Genomic DNA, 16,835 nt, shown 5'->3' with positions numbered 1-16,835 from the left:
AGCTCAGGTCTTTAAATCCCAGCACTCTGGAGGTAGAGGCAAGCAGACTTCTTTGAATTCAAGGCCAGCTTGGTCAATACAGTAAACTCCAGGCCAGCAAGTGCTACACCATGCATCCTTATCTCAACAGCAGGAAGAAGAAGAAGAAGAAGAAGAAGAAGAAGAAGAAGAAGAAGAAGAAGAAGAAGAAGAAGAAGAAGAAGAAGAAGAAGAAGAACAACAACAACAACAACAACAACAACAACAACAACAACAACAACAAACAACAACAAACAAACAACAACAACATGTAAGTTAGGAAAGGAAGGAAAACATTATTTTGGTCTGATGGTGTAATTTAGTGACTTATAGTACACAAAGCTTTGGGTTTTCTAGCAATGTCAAAACTGAAATCAAATAAAACTACCCAGAAATTACTTAACTGATTTCATATCTTATTCAATTAATTCAGGACAGAGAACACTGGTGATTCCTATTGGCACTACCAATAAAACATTATAGTGAAAAGAAACATGAAAATACAATTGGGGCTCTAGATGGGTTTGGTAGTGAGTGAAAACAGGCCAGCCTTGCACACTGAGTGACACTGGTACTATCTATGCTCCCTAAGCCTTTATGTGACCGAATTGTATTTTGGCCTTAGGAATAAGTATTACATCTGTAATTTGAAAAATCGTGAAGCAAATTAATAAAAGCATGAAGCAAAAAATTAAACAAACACTGACTATTTTTTCATTAATTTTAGAAGCATAAGTATTTCTTCCACAAGATGTGTTTAGAATCTCTGTCTTCAAAAGAGTTTCAGGACTCCCTGTTGGCAGTGAACATTCGGTGCAAATGAATGGAATTGCTCTTAGAAACCACCTTGACAGCAAACGCATAGGAGCTCCATCCAGAGCTCACAGGAATATCGTGTCCGTGGGAACATTTTAACACACCAACATGGTGGCGGCTGAGCCATTAAAACAAAACTAAAAGGGTTTTAGGCCAGTGGAGGCTATCAGGTTAAATTTTACTTCAAGTTAAACCCCAATTCTCCCATTTGGTTAAAAATGTCTTGCTTATTTACACTTTTCAGTTAAAAAAAGAGAGAATAATTTCTGAGTTTTCAACATTATTCTTTACATTCCAAACAATAAAAGCTTTTCTTTTATAAACTTTTAGTCAACGTGGTAATGTTTCACAAAATGGTTATTATATCAAAAAGACAAGAAAACTAACACAGGAATTTGCTCATTTTAAAAAATTAGTCTAACTAATTTCATTGAATATGATAGATTTCATGGCATCCAAATCATACTGATAAAAAGTAATTACAGAAAACGATGAGCCAAGACATTCCCAGACAATAATAAATCATGAAGTCTTAACTTATAAAATGATGGATAGCCCTAAATACATTCAATCACTCTTACATCAACAGGCTCACACAGGTTGAAGATAAACTCCAGAAAAATTATATTTTGCATAGTTGATTGGTATACTGTACATTCATGAAATGAAAGCCCCTCTCCTCTTTGTAGATGAGACCTGCATTCCATAGGCAAACAGACAACTTTACTTAAGGCTGACTAGGGGACTAAATGCCCTGATGTCCCCTGCTGAGAGATGAATAAACGTTAGTATCTAAAGAGTTTTCCTTTTTCCTATAAAAAATTTGCAGCAACTTAAATATAAATATGTAAAATGCCAATAAAAATAAACAATGTTTGGAAAAGCATCAACATATGCCAAACATTTGGTCCTTAAGTTATGTAACTAAGACAGTTGTAAAGGAAAGTAATTTGGGCTCAAGCCACATAAGATGTCACCACAGGGTCACCCATCATGCTGTGACAAACAAAAAACAAAAAACAAAAAAAAACAAAAAAACAAAAAAAAACAAAAAACAAAAAACAACAACAACAACAACAAAAAACAACAAACGTTTTAATCACAAAAGAATTTGGCTAGAGAGAGGAAGATTTAATGTAACCCCCAAACCATATTCTCTTGTTTCTTCCATAGACTAAGTTTTATATTAAATTACAAAATAGGAAGAAATGTTTTATAATTTTAAACTTAATACAAAGTAGAAAATTCTCATGAACATTCTTAAATCCGAAATTTCAGATGAAAATCACAGCTTTGGTTAGCTGTGGACTGTTTCAACACTAACAACATTTTCCGTCTCTCTACTGGTGTCAATATATTTGTGTCAAAACAACAACAAATTACAGGTTTCACCAAAGCTTTGCTATAATAATCTAATTAAAGTATCAAGAAAATAGTTTTGAAAATGAAGCACAAGAAAACTTACATAAATCACCTTCAATAAAATATAGAATTACAATGATTCTGTTTTGTGGCCCTTGGTTGATAAAATACATGGTTTGGCTTCATGGTAAAAGCATATGTAATCTTAGAGTAATTTTTACTATGCAATAAAAATTAATTGCTCCTAATAATTAATTACTAGCAGAAAGCTTATATATTTACTGTATTAAATCATATATAAGAACAGCATAACTATCAAAGAAATTTAATTTTTGTCAACAGTACTTCAAATAATATATTACAAGACAACTGCTGCTCTCCGGAATTACTCTCAAACCTTTCCATTTATTTTAAAAAGTGCTAACTTTGATGAAGTTCTATTCTATCCATATGAATGTCTTACATTATGATTGATTCTATTTTAAAGCATTGGTAAATTCCCGACAAATAGTGAGTGACCTAAATAGGAACACACAAAATAAAAAAAGCTAGATTCATACATATATCTCCATTTATCTTTTGAAAAAAATGAACATAAAATTTTGACTGATAGCTGATCTCCCACGCTGTGGTGAATGTCATTCTCTGTGACGCTAGTCAAAGCAAATCGGGAGAAGCCATAAGCCAGAGAGCTGAAGACCTTTCGGAAAGCCTGATGCATTTAATGTTTCATGCACAGAAAAGAACTGAAGATTCACTCCACCCCCTCTCTCTCAACTTTACTCCGTGGACATCTGAAGCATTTACCTTACTCTCTTCATAGAGGAAGTTGCAGCTGGTTGGGTGAGTCTGGAAGAGTTCCCTGCATTACTCTGAAATATAAAGCCTCTGACTCAGACACTCCCTATTTCCTATTGTGATGACCACAATAGTTTAAAGATAACTCCACTCAAGTGAAATTATGCTCAAGCAAATTGAAGAAAATTTGTAATGAGCTATAATTTCAATTCAAAGTTCTCAGAATAAATATGTTCTCATGAAATTGAATGATTTTAATATTGTTATAGCATATATTTTTAAATATGTATATAAATGATATGAAATTTAGTGGCTCATCTGTGATATTTCTGACTTCTCTATTCCTCTCCCCCTTTCAATTTTAGTAGACAACAAGGAAGACAGCAGAGTAACCCCCCTTCAAGGGCTCATTTTCTACAGAATTGGGAACCAGGGAATCTGTACCTGAGGATGAGGGAGCTGACTCTTTCTGGAGAAGCAAGCTTATATTATTGATTCTGGTTGACCTCATACATTATTCCTTCTATTCTAGAATCTCTTCCATTTTAATTGTATGGCATAATGCAAATATTGAATACTTTTGATCATTCAAGATTCTCTAAAATGAATATCTTCTCTGACTAATTCATTGAACATATGGGGAGAGGCAGCTGCCATTGTCATAAGAGAAATAAGTCAGTGATAGGAAAACCGAAAACAAACAGATATAATGTGTGGTCATCATCATTGACATCATAAAACAAAGGCATGCTGTGAAATGTGCCATAAGACTAAATGTGCCATGCTAGAGCATCTGGGGATAGGTTGCTCTTGGTTGTGATAAATGCTGAACATTGAGGTAAATAAAAAGGTAAGACATATTCCTCTAAAGGGAAAAAGATGGGGCTTTAGGGAGTATTATAAAAAGCAGAATAGTCAAGAGATATACTGTGATTTCATGAGAAGAGATATCCAAATATAGCCTCAAAAGCAAAAGACAAAGTTGAGTAATTTCATTCAAAGCTGAGTAGCATCAAAGCTGAATGATGGTTAGATATTCAGAGACAAGAAACTTGGTTCAAAGCAACTGAGTGCTGTTGCTGGCAGTGAGTGTGAGAAGAAACAGGGGGTGAGCCAAGTATGAACTGCTGTTTCACATGACAAGCTTGCATCTAGGCTCCCATTGCTTAGACTATATGTAACTTGGAAATAAAATAAAGAATAATTTACTAGATCTAGGGTCATTCCAGCTGGGCAATTTTACTAGATGTGACCTTGAACCAGTTTAATTTTTTGTGGCTAAATTTTACATCAATTAAATAATATTTCAATCAATTTGGTAATATAATATAAAATAGCATCTTGCCTATAGTCTAAGCCCCCAAAATTTTAATACCCCCTTTCAACCTTCACCCCACCACAACTTTGCCTTTTTAAATAGTATGCTCATTACAGTGAAATAATAGTGTATTATTACATATAAAAACACTGTATTATATAATATACTATACTAATAATGTATTGTATTATATTAATAACATTGATATAACATATATTATATATTCTATTATAGAATAATATATTATTACATTGAAAGTCTTGATGACTTCGTCCATTCTTAGCACTTTATTTTACTACTAAAGCCCAAGTAAATAATATCCCTTTGCTGGATAGTTTAACAGAAGGGAAAAGAGGTGGCTCAGATGCACAGAAGATACTGTTGGAGAAAAGGATAAGGCTCACCAATCTAATACAGTGGTCCTTGGACTTCCTGGTCTCAGCATCCTGAATTTCCTCATTCTAAGGCTGGACATTTACAAAGACTCATCCACATCTTTGAGGCATAAGTCTTTTCAAAGTACCTCAGCTTACCTAGTATATTTCCAAACCATGCTAAAGATATTCTAAGTCCCCCAATGATGCCATTATTTTGGTGACTAAACTCTCCTCAACAGGACACAAGGCTCCCATGGTACTAGTAGAATTGAGGCTTAAAAACTAAATGTTTGTCACTAAAATATGCATACAGTATGATGTCCTACAAAAGCCCAATCCATGAAGAATGAGGATGTATGAGGATATTTCTGTGAGTGGACCTGCTATTCAGAAGAAACAGTTGCCTTAGTCTCCATGAGTGGGAAGGAGGTTTTCTTGAGTGCAGAACTGGCACAGAAGTGTCAGGAACCCTGGAAGGGTTCTTTCTGGGGACTTATGTGAATATATCGAGAGTAACATTACATTTTGAGTTATGACTCATAATGTTTAAAATTGCTACAAGAAAATAAGGAAATACATTCAAGATATGTCCACAACTCAATGTATGTAGCTGATTAAAATTCTCATTTGGATATAAAGTTTTATTAGAGGGTGAGCTGGAATCCTGAGCTAAGAACAAAGAAATCATAAGGAGGTTGCAAAATAAAGCTGAGAGGGCTGACAGCGATGGCCAGCTGTGGAGACCCTTTCTGACACCTCAAATCTGACACCTAAAGGGTAACTGCTACTAATACATGCTCACTGCACTACTAAAAGAGGGATCCTTCCGATGAAGCAACCTAGAGAGCTTTTATAACTCTGAAGCTGGCCTCTGGCCATCTACAACTGGAGTGAGATTCAGTAGTGAAGTCATCTGCCACTCACAAGAGAGAATAAGAGAGGCATACTTGAGTATGGAAAACAACAAGGTATTTACAACAGCATTCCTACACATAGAACCTTTGATGATGACCACACACATTCATCTCCACCCTTTTCTGTACTCTCCAGTGCTAAATTTCTATGCCCTGCACTTAGGAAAAGAGCAAGAGGGCTGAGGTTACAACCTTATTTACCACTATTTGATAGATCAAAGTGACCATATATAACCAGGTTTGTTTTTAAAAAAATCAAATTAGGTCTTAAAGCTGTCCCTAGGTGCAGGCTCCATGCACCTGCTTACTGATGATTAGATGTCACTTCTGGGGTGGATCTTCTATGACTCAGAGCACAGCACTGTCCTCACAGAAGTTTACGAGCATTAGCTTAGGTTTCAAAATAGCATGTGATTAAGATGATCATTATGTGGTTTATTCAGTTTGGGTGTGAATCAGATGTAAGAAGGTAATTTTTCCATCTCTACTCTTTATAGTAAAATGAGTTAAATATAATAGTTCAAATAAATTAAGATGATGGTATTCATTAACCCATCTTATAACATTCCCCTCTATAAGAAGACAATATTGATACTAAAAACAGCTGTGATTCCGAGTTTAATTTTCAATTTTATTGCATTTGGCATTGATTTCTTATGGCCCAATTTTTTTCTCACCCTATTTTGTACAAATTTGCCTGCGGTAATACTCTAGAACAGAATTTAGCACAACATTTTTATCACTCATTAAACTAAAATATTTCTCTCTACTCCTAACTTGGTCTGGCTTCTTTTTGTATCATTTTCTATCTTCCTTATTCCTTTTTCTTTATGACAGCCTGTAATTTTCCAGAGAAGTATCTGTTGAGTTTATTATTGCTCTTGACCTCTCTAGATACTTCCCTCAACTAAGAAAGTTTCATGTAGCCTGAAACTGGGTGAGTTAGTTCATTCTTGTCTTTCTGCCAGCCTGTCCTCCACCCTACTGACTGGCAATGGAAAGCCACACCACACCATCCAGACTTGCCCTGCCATCTTACAGACTGGAGTTCACTGAGAAGAATTTAGACCCTGAAAAATGACCATATATAACCAAAGTGTCCAGTCAACTGCTCACAGCTTTGCCTGTGGAATATGCCATACAAACAAGGATGGCAACCTATTACAGGATCTCCCATCACAGTATTTAGGTTTGTGTTAAAACCACCACAGTCCACCATACACAGAAATCTAAACTCTTCCAGCTGAATGGTTTCCAAAGAACAGCTAATGCTTGCCAGAGTGACTAGTCCTTTATTGTAAAAGGTTATCAGAATTTGACAGTACCATCACCATAGAGGTGTTCTTCTATTTTCTTCAATTTTGCCAATTTCCAAAGAAAAAAAAGAAAGCTTGTCTACTAAAATACAACTGTCTACTGATCAGCTGCATGATACCATAATATCTTTGTAACAATAGAGGCAAATAAAATAATGAATAAACACTGAATTAGCTGTTGAAGTAAACTTTCTGATGGAGACTCTGTTAAGTTGGAAAAATAAAGCTTATGAATGGATTTCCTGTTTTCTGTTCTAATTATAGTATAGTTGATTACAGTGATTCAAAATTCTCTAGGCCTTTTTCCTTCTTTCTTCATTGTAGAGATAAAGTTATAAATGACTAGAAGATTGAATAGAGGCAAGCAACTCAAGTGATGGACAAACTGGGATTACCAGGTCAACTTTAATTAAAGGTCTTCTTGCAACTGTTTCTTCTCTACTGAACTCAGAAATCCCTCCCACTGGACTGTCTGCAACTGTGTATTTGCAACCAACCAATCCCAAAGGGATATAAGTCCAAGAAGGAAATTCAGTTATGGGAACACAACTGGAGTCATGTCAACTATTCTCTCTTGCAAGACAATTACAACCCAAATTTCCATTGATCTTGCCAGTTTCCAAGTATAGACGAGGTCACACAAACGAGAATGATATAAACTTTACAGCTGGTTATTCTCACTTACCAAAGGCTCACTATGACGTGTGATACACACACCCCTGCAAAGAAGTTTCCCTTTTCGCTGAAACCACCTTGAGGGGTCTCCCATGTTTTTCTAGTCTTGTTCTTAATCTGCACTTCAATTCTGAAAAGCACTGTTATCTCTACCAAGAATACTATTTTAGTTACCCTCTCAGATGTTTACTGACTGGGGCTCAACAACATCAATATACAACCCATGAAGAAGTTGGGGGAAAAAGGTAGATTTTTCCTAATCTTATTATGCTTGGTTGTCAAGCACCAAGATGAATCTTTATTGTACCTCTACCTTCTATCTGATATTCATTCTCACACTATCTCCAAATGAACCATTGACTATGAATTCTTTTTAAATTCTTTATATAAATATACCAAAGACCCACCTTTTTAAAAATAAAAAGCTCACAAACAAAACAGGTCTGTCTGAACCCAAAGTAATACTTTTCTGCAAAATTAGAGAACAACTTAATAAACAACTAAGGAGACATATTGTATACACATTTTAAGTCTATATGTAAAAGAAGTGCTTAGTGGGAAATAAATAAATTTTTCAATTCTTGACATTTATAGTTAAACCATAGAAAGGACACAGGATCAAGAGAAGACAAAACATGTTAGCAAGAGACCTTGAAAAAAATCCCACATTTAAAGAATGGATTTAATGATGATTAACTAAGGATTAATGAATTATGGTGGGAAAGTAATTTAAGAGCTAAATTCTAAAAGCTAAATTACAGGGTTAAGTGGGCTTTTGTATTTTTATGTATCAACAGTTGAAACCAGATAATAAAACAAAAAATTATGTTATGAACTATGAGTATAGAGTTATTTGTTAGAGTTTAGTTTTAACAAGTGTACATTTAAAATGGTGAAACAAATTTCAGATTAAACGCAGCAATATTGAGAGAAGAAACTAATCTCTTCACTGTTTTCCAAAATTAGTGTTTGCTTCAGAACCATGCACATCAGCCCAATTACTTCCCACCTGTGAATTTCTTGCGGCTGGTAAAGATGGCAAGATCTGTAGACTAGCAAAAGATAAGGTAAGAAAACTCTACAGACTAAAAGACTTCAATAATTACTATAATGGAAGATAGGAAATTAAGTATGTTCAATGAAAACAGAGTACAAGGCTGGGAAGTTGTGGCACATGCCTTTAATACCAGCACTTGGGAGGCAGAGTCAGGCAGATTTCTGAGTTTGAGGCCAGCCTGAGTGAGTTCCAGGGCAGCCAGGACTGCACAGAGAAACCCTGTATCAAAAAAAAAAAAAAAAAAAAAAAAAAACAAACAAACCCCACCCCAAAAAAAAGAAAAGAAAGGAAGGGAGGGAGGGAGGAAGGAAGGAAGGAAGGAAGGAAGGAAGGAAGGAAGGAAGGAAGGAAGGAAGGAAGGGAGAGAAAAAAGAGAGAAAGAGAAAGAAAGGAAGAAAGAAAGAGAAAGAAAGGAAGAAAGAAAGAGAAAGAAAAAAGAAAGAAAGAGAAAGAAAAAAGAAAGAAAGAGAAAGAAAAAAGAAAGAAAAAGAAAGAAAGAGAGAGAGAGAGAAAGAAAGAAAGAAAATAGAGTACATGAAAGCTAGTAACATACTTGAGGCGCTGATGTGTGTGCTTGCAAGCATGAAGAAGGTCCTGGATTCAGTTTCAAATGTTAGGAAAAGGTGAATGAGGAGGAGGAAAAGAAGGACGATGGGGAAGGAGGAGAAAGAGAAGTATATGGAAGACAAAGGAGAGAAGGAGAATTGTAATTAGGTTGAGAGTGTAAAATCTCTCTGGTAAGGAGTGATACAAGAAGGTAATAAAAAGGAAATGACTTTATTAAGACAGTTTTCCAAAACTAAGGAAAATACTCTGCACATCACAAAATATACTAACACGTTGCCTGGAAGACTGAGCTGTTTGTATTTTATTTATTTGCTTAGCATACTACTTGTTCCAAATACCAAGCTTTGAGATTTCTTTTTATATAAACTGTGTTTGCTATATCTAATCCTTTCGGTTTCTCTGAGCTATTTATTTAAATAAAATCTTGTAGGAGCAAGTTTCAGGGCTTAATTACATTTGCCGGGACAGATTCATTTTAAGTGATTGCATGTTATGTCTATTTTTATTTCTTACTACATTTTTGTGACTGGTTTGAGGGAAGGGCACAGATGAATCCAACTAGTCTACATAGCTTGTTTCATGTAAATATTTATTGTGCCTTCTTGTTCTACTGCCTCCATCAATCCTTTCTTTCTTCTCTACTTGTGAACAGTCTTAACTTTCACTCAGCAAAAAGGAACATGACAGTCTCCTCAGACATTTAAATGATGTGATTGTGAACACTTCTAATCTCCACTTATCAGAAACTAAAATACTGAAGGCAATATGGATTTGCATTTATTTCTGTCACATTATTTCATCATCTTGTCATAGTGACAGCCAAAAGAATAGTGATGAACAACAAATGTAAATGCCCCCAAACTGAGTCATCCTTAGGGCCTATTAACCACATTCTCTCTTTGAACTTAATTCTGCTGACATTTAGGAATGTATTGATGGTGTATAAATAAAATCCAACTTATTTCTTTTTTCTTTTCTTATTTTAACAGTTGGTGCTCTTAACTACTGAGCCATCTCTCCAGTCCCAACTCTTGTTCCTTAAGAGAAAGACCCCTTTGAATTTTAGAATTTCGACTTCTCAAGTCAATGTATAATCACTCCATTTGGCTTACTGAATTATTTTATTGAGGTGTCAAGATCATTACCTATCAATCTTTCAAGTCCAGACAAAAAGTTCAATGTAAATATATATTTAGTTTATCTAATTGCTTCTCTTTGTGTATCCATTAAGAGTTTTGTTCTAGCTTCCAATGATAACCATGAACTTTAAAATCTTTCTTGCCTGAGTACAGAGTTTGAGAAGGACCACAAATATGTGGGGATGGAGAAAGGGATGCCTTAACATAGCATATGTAATTAAATTTATAATCACAAAATGTTAAGTTTTGTAAAATAATTTAGATAATATTGCTTCCTTTACACTGGGTTTGTCTAAGGGAATTAATGATTAGTGAAATAACTTGATAAATTGTGGAGAGCTTTTGGTTGTGCCTCCTAGGAATTTGGCAGAAATTTGATAATGGGCTAGGACAAGGAAGTAGGTTCAATCAAGGTAAATACAGACGAGGTATGTATGGTATTCCTTTAATATTGGTCATCCTGATAAGTCCCTAGACACATTGACCACCAGACTTTGTTTATTGATTTGTTTGACAACTTTGTTTATTGCCTTGTTTGATTACTTTGTCTTTGATCTAAGAACTGACCCTATTCTTTGCATATACCTAGAATGGCATGAAAGCTGACTGGGAAAAAAATAAACCCACTTCAGCTTCAGCAGTGGCTGAAGTCATGCTATAATGCTGTCTAATTGTCTTTTCTTTCTTTAGTCCCCCCTTTCTCCCTCCCTCCCTCTGTCCCTCCTTCCCTCCCTCCCTGGAGACCCTGTTGACTGACTGAGCTGGCTTGGTCAGATGATGGTTCAACATTGGAGCTCAAGTATAAATGATGCAATGAAGAACACTGTGAGAAAAGGAAGCATAAGCAAAGGAAAATAAAGATTTGGGCCAGCAGTGAGTAAACCCTGTAAGAATGGGACAGAGTAATGGTAGAATACTTTTTGTATATATGCTTAGAGATATGTTAAAATCTAGAGGAGTGAAGGTAATTCTCATAGATGCTTTTAGTCTTTGGACCCTAATTAGAGATAGTTTAGACTTTAGACATGAGAGGGAGGATGAATTCCAGAAAAAGCAGTCCTCCTACCTGTCCAGGGATGCTTTGACAAAGAGAAGGAAAATGAAAGTAAACTGTTCCAGAGCTCTCCTAGGGATATGAGGAGATCAGGAGATGTCCTGCTTCCTCTCTGGCTCCCACTGGAGAAATGCCTAGTTCTGGCTCTGGGTACCTTCTGGGTCCCTTTGGTGGAACATCTAGTTCTCTTCCCTCTCTGTCTATTGAGTATCCTTGATGCACCAGTCTGTCCACGTTTGTCAATTTATGTCTGTGGTTTCATCATTTCATTGCTTCATTCATTGTTTCTCTGTGTCTCATATTCAAAAGAAAAAATGGTTAGAACTTTATCTGATAGCCATTCATACCCTGATTTAGTTTTAACTCATTTCCAAAAAAAAAAAAAAGTAGTCTCAATTGACAACAACAAAACCAAAAATTCATTAAACTGCTGTTGGACCTCTGCACCTGTGACTAGGAGTCTAGCACTGCTGGAGAAGCCCTGGCAGGGGCTAATTGTCTGTACAAGCACTCTTAAAGAGATCAGCAGCTTCTCAGCTTCTCTGGATGGGAAGCTGATACCTGTGTCTCCTACAAAAATCTCTGTGACTATGATTATTGGGGTCAGCAGGTGGCAAGGTGCTCCTCTCTTGAAATTACAGCTGGAAAAAGCAAGAAAAAAATTGTCCAGTCTAAATAAGTAGATGTGGTAAATATGTGTAGCCACTTTATTTTTGTTTCTGACTGGTCGTAAATGTAGCCCATAGAGGATGCATTTACTGTATTTCCAGACAGCTCATGTAGTGGGAAGGAAGCATATCTAATTAGATCACATGTTTATTCTCTTGAGTTCTGCCCCCCTCCTGCCCTGACTTCAGCAGAAATAATTGAATTATGTGCTGTAGCTGCTGTTTTTGAAATGCTGAAAAATCAAGCTTTCAATTTGCATACTGATAGCTAATATATAGCTCATGGTTTGTAATTGCTTGAAATTGTTCCTTTTTTAGATACTGCCAATTCTCAAAATTTTCAATTATGTATGCAAATACAACTCAATTTAAGAGAACATAGTGTTCCTTAATTTACAGGACATTCAAGAGCTCGTACTGGATTGTCCAGACCCCTCAGTGAGGGCAATGCCCAAGCAGATTATTATACCAGGCAAATTATAGGCCTTACACTGGAACAATTAGCTAAACAGCCTCATTCTTTACATTATCAAAATAGTAATAGCTTGAGACAACAATTTGGCATTTCTAGAGAATGTGCATGTCAAATTGTAAAGGCTCATCCTGAATGTCCTCAATTTCTTCCTGTACCACATAATGGTGTTAATCCTGGAGGACTCATACCTAATCAATTATGGCAAATAAATGTTTCTCACTTCTGATTTTGGAAAATTAACATATGTACATGTGACTATTGACACCTTTTCAGGCTTTCTTGTTGCAACTGCTTTAACAGAATAATCAAATAAAAATGTAATTAGTCATTGCCTATGTTGTTTTTCTATGCTGGGTGTTCCAAATCAGATTAAAACAGATAATGGAACTGGCTATGGCAGTCATGCATGGGAGACATTCTGTATGCAATTTAATGTTACCCACACTGCTGAGGTCCCTTATAATCCTCAAGGACAAGGGATTGTGGAATGGGCCCATGGAGCTTTAAAGCAATATCTTCATAAAATGAAAAGGGGAACCGTATCCCCATATACCACAAAATTATTTAAATCATGCTCACTTTATTTAAATTTTAAAAAATTTGGATGCCAGGAACTCTGCTGAATGTCTATGCCCTACAACTTGGCATACTTCCAGGTGAAATGGAAGGATCTACTTACTGACATATGGCATGGTCCCAATCAGGTATTAATATGGGGAAGAGAACATGTTTGTGTTTTTTTTCCCCCCCACAGGACGCTGAAGAAGTGTGGTGGCTGCCAGAGCCATTGGTGAAACATATTGGTGCTAGGACAAAGAATGATGTTGACTATGAACTTTCTGAGTGCCCTGACAATGATAACAAGGATGGTATATGAGGCACATGTTCCTGACCCACCTCTCTTTGCCTATATTCCAGACTGGACAAGCTGCTTTGCCTCATGCTTTCAGACTTTGTGGGACAGAAAACATGGAGACTGTGGAAACTACCTTCAAAGTTTAATCAAATGGAGAAGTTATAATGACTCGTCTCTTTCTTTTAATGTGACCAATTGTTCTGAATCAATCATGGGCTGGTCCGGAAATCAGTCTCATATCGGAAAAACAGAAATGATAGTATGCATTTGGAGGCCTGGTCTGGACACTTTCAGAGACAAATTAGAAAATCGACACCTGTGTGGTATGAAGTTACATTTGCAGTGGATCGAATTGGAATAGGATCTGGATTTAAAACAATGACAGGATCTGGATTTTGAACAAGTGTTAGTGCACGTGTTAAGGTTCCTAATCTTTTATTAATAGGTCATGTTAAAATTACTTTTGTTTCTTCTACAGTATTTAATGTAAGTTTATTGTTTGTGCATTTTGTAGTTGGGTTAGTGTATTGATATCTGACATGTCTGTTATGGTGGTCTATCAACCAGCTTTTATTTTATTGCCTGAGTATGACAGGACCTTGGTATTCTGAAAAAAGCTTACAGATACTGGAAGAAGTAAGTCAAGCTTTAAGTAAAAGCAAGAGGGTAATGGGATTGATTATTTAGTAGGGAAAATAATAAAGTAATTGTCTATGATTTGCTTCCTTTCAGGTAAGAAAAAAGGGAATATAAGAAAAAACACACAAATCTACCCAGTTATCCAAAAGTCTATATTAAAACTAGAAACACTGATTTTAATATGTAGTGAACTATATCAAATATATCCATATGAATACATTTAGACATACCTGTATTCTTACGTGAGATCTTGCTTTCTTAAATTTGTCTAATAAGGTCATAAGAGAAGCTAATACTAACTCTGTGATATTTCCTGACTTAAATCAGAAATAAATACTAATATACTAACATTAAATTGTAATATTAAAATAATTGCTCCTGTAAAACCAAAGACCAAAGTCAGATACAAGTGTATGCATGCTAGTGTATATATGCAGGATTTTATGAAAATATAATGCCTGTGAGTGTAGCAACCTGGAGTTGTGATGGCTAGTATTGGCAACAGAATCCAGAACCACTCTGAAGACAGACTTCTAGGCATTCCTGTAGGAGACTACATTCTCTCTCTCTCTCAATCTCTCTCTCTCTCTCTCTCTCTCTGACTTTTCTTTTTATTTATTTATTTATTTATTTATTTATGTATTTATTTATTTATTTTGGTCTTTTTGAGACAAGGTTTCTCTGTATAGCCCCGGCTCTCTTGGAACTCAGTTTGTAGACCAGGCTGGCCTCGAACTCAGAAATCCACCTGCCTCTGCCTCCCGAGTGCTGGGATTAAAGGCGTGTGCCACCATGTCCGGATGACTTTTCTTTTCTTTTGAGATTTTAATATAATTTCATCATTTTCCCCATTTCCTTTCTCTTTCCTCCCTCTAAGACTTCCCATATACCACTCGTTGCTCTCCCTCAAATCTATGAACCTTTCTTTCACTATTTGTTATTGCATGTCTATGTATATACAGATATATTTCTAGATAAAATCTGCTCAATCCATATAATGCTACTATCATGTATATTTTCAGAGCTGGCCATCTGGCACTGGACAACCAGTTGCTGTGCTCTTCCTTGGGAGAGTATCTTGATTGCATTGATGTGGGAAGACCTTCCAAATGTGTGTGGTGCCACCCCTAGCCAGATCCTGAGTTAAGTGGAGAAAGCTGAGCAGCACATGTTCTCAGCTCTCTTTAGTTCCCGACTACGCATGTGATGAGCAGCTGCTTCACATTCCTATTGCCTTGACTTTCTCACCATGATGGACTAAACCTTGAGCTGTGAGCCAGAATTAACCCTCTCACCTTTAAGTTGCTTTTGGAAGTAAGTTTTATTACAACAACAGGAAAAGCAAATAAGACAAGAGGCTAGTATTTGCTTTAGCCAAATCAATCAAGGCCTCTGAACTCTGAGAACCAAAGCTCTGCAGAGTGGCTGGAGCAGCAATGGGAAATGAAGGACAGGGTCAGACCATCACTGACAGAAGGACAAGGCCAATGTGAAGAACAATCAATGGAAGGATCAGAGAAAGTGTGGCAGAGACAGGCAATGATTTCAAAAGAATTGCAAATGTGGTATAAAAATGATAGAAGCCACGCAGCATGGGGGTGAGGGGGTTAGACTTCTGAGGAGCCTGGACAGATTAATGTAGCATCCCCTGCTGGAGTGCACAGGAGATGACACCCATGGTCACCAGAAAGGTTCTCTGACTCCACAACTTATTGAATGTTTTCATTTCTAGAGGGATAAAGCACAGGTCTTCCTTAAGGAACTCAGGACCTATCAAGGAATATAGGCATCAAACTACCTTGCATGCTGTACCCAATATTTTCTGATAGACAACATTCATTGTCTATTTGTATTCAAAATGAAATGACTTTGGAGGGGAACAACTGTTCTTCAATTATAAATCCCATTTCTCGTCTCCTGTGAAGATAAGAAAGAACATGCATCAAGAGACTTACCAAGAGTTATTCAAGCAGTGTCCTGGAAGATGTTTCCAAGAAAAATTTAAAAACAAAACAAAACAAAAAATTGGTGATTTCTTTGTTATATGCCTGTTTTCTGGGGGTTTTATTTTTCTTATTATTTTTGCAAGTGGTGATTGCATGGCATTGTCATCTGGACATAATTCCAAAAGAAAGAACATAACACTCAGTGCCATCCGTCCTGATCACTTAGAGCCACCAGATGAAATGCCAGCAACCATTCGTTTACATAATCGAACCTCTACACAGAAGATTAAAGGATATTTCCCAGTTGTGTAGAACTTTTCAAATGGCTTTCAAAATATGTTTAACATATTAAACATGTGTATAAAATATACTCTGAACCATTAAGTATAACCAAGGAAAAGCTCACAGACTCCTAAAATTAACATAATGAAATAGAAATTATTAGTTTAGATTGTATGGTGAATGGGGGTTCTTTTTACAGGAAATAAGAGCATCCAAATTAAATCTAAAAGGTAAGTGTGAATCTCCAATGTGTGCAGAAGGACAGAGTATAGGTGATGGTTAGAGTGGCGAGAGGGCTTTCAAGAAGAAATATTAGGAAAAGATCCACTGGGTTTGGATCGTCCATGGAGGCTCCAGCTATGAGTTGGACTGTACCTGAAATGGTCAGAGAAGCCAGTGAAAGGATAAACTAGATAGAATAGATTCTACACTGATAAGAGGAGAAATCAAACAAGAACGATTATTTCTACAGTCAGCCTGTCAGCCCGGGGAAGACAGAGGTAAGGACCAGGGAGCAGTAGCAAGGAGCAGAAAAGGAAACTTCAGGAGGGGGTTCTT

The 16,835-nt window shown here is 36.2% G+C and overlaps 1 protein-coding gene across 1 annotated transcript in view; it reads right to left on the bottom strand.

Moving 5' to 3' along the window:
- Positions 1–3,041, bottom strand: part of Serpinb7 (serpin family B member 7) — a 31,503-nt gene extending 28,462 nt beyond the window's left edge. Inside the window, exon 1 of the mRNA XM_021174055.1 lies at positions 3,004–3,041. The gene's annotated coding sequence lies outside the window, so the exon portion shown is untranslated. The remainder of the gene's footprint in view (positions 1–3,003) is intronic.
- Between the last annotated feature and the right edge of the window lie 13,794 nt (positions 3,042–16,835).

This window comes from Mus caroli, chromosome 1 (genome assembly GCF_900094665.2).
Source record: "Mus caroli chromosome 1, CAROLI_EIJ_v1.1, whole genome shotgun sequence".
In the NCBI taxonomy this organism is placed as follows: domain Eukaryota; kingdom Metazoa; phylum Chordata; class Mammalia; order Rodentia; family Muridae; genus Mus; species Mus caroli.
The sequence above is the reverse complement of the archived record's forward strand: the minus strand, read 5'-3'. Positions and strand labels throughout refer to the sequence as shown.